The following is a 4,388-nucleotide window of genomic DNA, read 5'->3' on the forward strand; positions in this document are numbered from 1 at the left end:
GGCGAACACCTGGACACTTACTTCCTCGAAATCAATCACGTAGACACTTATATTTCCTCGACGACGAACATATTTCAATATTTCAATTTTAATATTTATATATAATAACATATGTATATTATTAATAAATATTTTATATTATATTGAATAATATTTTATTTTTAAATTGTAAGGTTAAAATCGCGCGCGCGTTATATGTGATATACCATGCAACACTGGTCTGCTGGTTAGATATAGATAGATAGAGTGAGATGATAGAGATAACACATAAAGTCAAAGGCCCTCTATTATCGAAAACACGAGATGGACATTTTCTCTGGTCGACGACGATGACGACGTATCTTAAAAATAAAACGTGAAAATTCACAGATTCGGACTTTTGCGTCGGTATATCTCCGCTCGTAGGGCACATAGAAAAAAATGAAAGCACTTTTATCATACAATTTAAGTATTTCCTATCAATTGAGTGTATGTAGAACTTGATCGGTTCAGCCGTTACTGAGATCTGATCATCTCGACCCCAAAAATTCTCCGTGTCGCGTAAAGGAGGCACGGCAGTGTCGCGCGCTTGGCTTAGTGCCGAGACACTACCGTGTCTCCAGATGCCGAGACACTACCGTGTCTCCAGATGATTTCTCTTTCTTGGTAATGGTATCCGAACGATATTTTTCCAGTATGCCTACATATTGATGTTCTCTAAAATATTTTAACGTAATACATTTCATTATTGAAAAATAAAGCAATGAAAGTGAATATGTATTTATTCCAATGTCAAAATATTATTGGTATACGTATAATCAACTATGCTAATAAACGTAATAAATTCTTTTGGTATAATCAGAACAATCTTTTCTTACGATATTAATTATTAGAATAATAATTTGTAAACGTATACTTATGAAGATATACGTGATTGAAAACTGGTTAACTTACATTCCAAAACCTTGAACTAGGTCAGAGATCAAACTATAACAGTTTTTTATATTTTAAAAATAAATCTCAAAAGATCAGTATTAATTTTAAAAGAATTCTTATGCCAAATTGTCTATTTTAACATAATACATTTTATTATTAAAAGATAATGAAATACCATGAAAAATGACTCATATATTATATATATTGAAGGTGCCAGTTTGAAGTAACATACACCAACAGTTCCCAACTTTACGTCTGACTTGAATATCTCATTATGTATGCCAAATACCAACAGTTGCCAACTTTACGTCTGAATTGAATACCTCATTATGTATGCTAAGGTTATTTACCATTTCATTATCTTCCAATAATAAAGATGTATTACGTTAAAGTAGACAATATGGTAAAACAATTTAATAAGAATTCTTTTGTAATTAATATTGATCTTTTGTGATTTATTTTTAAAATATAAAAAACTGTTATTTTGATATATTTAATTCAAGATTTTGGAGTACATAAGAATTCTTTTGAAATTAATACTGATCTTATGTGGTTCATTTTTGAAATCTAAAAAATTGTTATTTTTATCTCTCACCTAGAACACTATATTTGATTCAAGAGTTTGGAGCACCTGTGTGTGAGTTAACCAGTTTTCAATCACGTATATCTTCATAAGCATACATTTACAAATTATTATTATAATTAATAACTAATATTGTGAGGATACATTATTACCATGAAACATGACTCATATACTATTGAAGGTGCCAGTTCAAAGTAAACATACATAAAGTGTATATTCTTTTGTTGCATATATACGAAATAATAATCATTTAACATTATTATTATAAACATCTAGTGTGCATGTGTGTTAAATCATTATTACGTATTATGCAACAAAAGGATATACATTTTATGAATGTTCACTTTGAACTAGCACCTTCAATGATATATCAGTTACTTTCCATGTTAATATATTTTATTATTAGATAATTATTTAAAGTTTTGAAGATTTCAATACTAAAACTAAGTAATTTTATGTTTTGAGTAACTGTATCAAATAAGTTTTATCTTTATTATTATAAAGAATTGATTCTTTGTGCTGTATTTTATCTTCAAATTTATTGAAGAGAAAATTCTGAAAAGAAAAAGTAAGAGTCTTTTAAATCCATACCTTTTTTCTTTTCAGATTTTTCCTATCAACAAGGTACAAAGAATCAATTTTTTTATAATTATATAAGGAATAGAGAATACAAATTAAGGTATTTACCAATCATATAAATAACAGATCTGGAGACACGGTATAGTTAGAGGCCTAGAAAACAGAGATGCGACATTGCGTCGGTTGGGTCATGGTATAAAGACAAGGGTATGCTCACGCGTATGATAGTTCCAGACAACCAATCAGAAATGTCACTCAGTACGTCACATTAAGCGGCAAATTCAAAATGCATTTGCTTAGTACTTCTACATACAGTATTGAATTACGATATTTTCTAATAAGATTGACTTTAAAAACGTGATTTCTCGCCGCTAAATTCAAATAATTTATTCTAATCGTATCACAAATAATTTCAAAAAATAAAAAAGAAATCATCTTCCATTATATAAATTGTGAAATAATTTATATAAAGGAAGGTGATTTTACACTTTTAGTAACAATTAATACTTTTCTTGAAAAGCAATTCACATTATTTATTGTAGAAATACGCAATTAGCAAAAAACTTTCATTGTGCTCTCTTTACAAAAAAAATATATACATATAATCAGGATTGGGTAGTAAATAGTTAAAAAAAAAAGTTAAAAAGTTAATAACTTTTAACTTAACTTATTGTTAGTTAATTTTAAATGCATTAAATTTTAACTTAACTAAATTACTTTTAAACGTTAACTTTATAACTTTTTTTAAGTTAAAAAATTCTTTTATGTCTTTTAATCTTTTAAATATCTTAGAAAAATAATAAGATATAATAAGACTAAGGCCGGAATCCATGGTCCGAACATAGTCCAAATCTCAAGGAATGTCTTAAGATGCTAATATGGCTCTCTGATTGGTTCATGCACTAGTTTAATACCATCTCGAATCTTGAGTAACGTCTATGGATTCCGTCCTAAGAGCGTATATTCTGTTCATATTTAAGACCATCTTAAGTAATTTCTTAAGATGCTAATACGGCCCTCTAATTGGCTTATGCGGTTATTCCTTATGTTATAAACCTTAGTCCGGATCTACAATAAGTGTTTTAAGCCTTAAGTCATAAGAAATTGACTAATTACAGTTAAATATTCTTCTCTATTCGAATTTAATTGATCAATTTCTTATGGCTTAAGACTTATTAAAAAGTAAACCTAATAATCTATATTGTAGTTATTTAATCTCATTTTAAGAAAAATTAGGACATTTTGATCTAAAAAATAATTTTTTTCGAAATTAACTTTTTTTTTCAACTTGAGTTAATTCAATATTAACTTAACTTACGTTAAGTTAATTTTTTATTCCTTCAACTTTTAACTTAACTTTATTAATTTTGTAAAGCCATTAACTTTAACTTTATTTAGTTAAAAAAAATCATTAACTTACCCAACCCTGCATATAATGATCATTTAAGATTCTTTTGTAACTTATTTTTGAGGAATGGACGATGAAATGAATAAAAAAACAATTGCAGGTATATGTGTATATATAATAACTAATATGTAATATAATAAGTATAACGTGTATATATAATATAAGTAATGACTATATTTATTAAGAAATTTTGATAATCATTACATTTGAAGAAGGCTCAATCAAGGAGCCGAAACATGTCATGTATGCATACGAAATTTAATTAAATTCAAAATTTAAGAACGATTAATGGAGGCCTTAGCTGCGATCGAGGGGAAGTGCGGTACACGCAGGTTGTATTATTCTGTATCTGTTAGGAATGTCGCTATCAATTGGTGTTTATCGCACTCCTTATTACAGACGCCTCGGAAAGAGACGTGACATCGGAAAGGACCTACTCTGGACGGACATTAGGCGAAGCGCCGAACTCCGTGGAGATCACCAAGAGATCATTGATCGCCAGAAAGCATTTTCCGCTGATTTGGAATTGCGCGCCATGCGACATGAGGATACGCGACACGCAAGGACTCGCCTGATTTGTCGCGAGGTCACGTGGTCGTGATGAGCCAATTAAATCAGGAAGTGGCCCGATAGGAAAGGGGCCTAACGGCCTGCGTGGATCCGCGGAAACTTCCCATCGGCACTTGTGTGGTGACCGCAAAGCGCGAAGGACGCAGGATCTCTCGGGAATAATAATCCGGCTGACGAAGTAACGAGAGAGGCGGCTGACGGACCAGGGGCTTACGAGAGCTTAAGACAGCGAGGAATCGTGCGGGTGAGGCGGGCGTCATCATATCAAGATTAATATTGTAAAGCCACCGATCGCGAGAGATTTTGTAGGCGTCTCGAGCGGATCGCGCGTTA

This window comes from Cyphomyrmex costatus, unplaced genomic scaffold (genome assembly GCF_001594065.2).
Source record: "Cyphomyrmex costatus isolate MS0001 unplaced genomic scaffold, Ccosl1.0 scaffold971, whole genome shotgun sequence".
NCBI classification, from domain to species: Eukaryota; Metazoa; Arthropoda; class Insecta; order Hymenoptera; family Formicidae; genus Cyphomyrmex; species Cyphomyrmex costatus.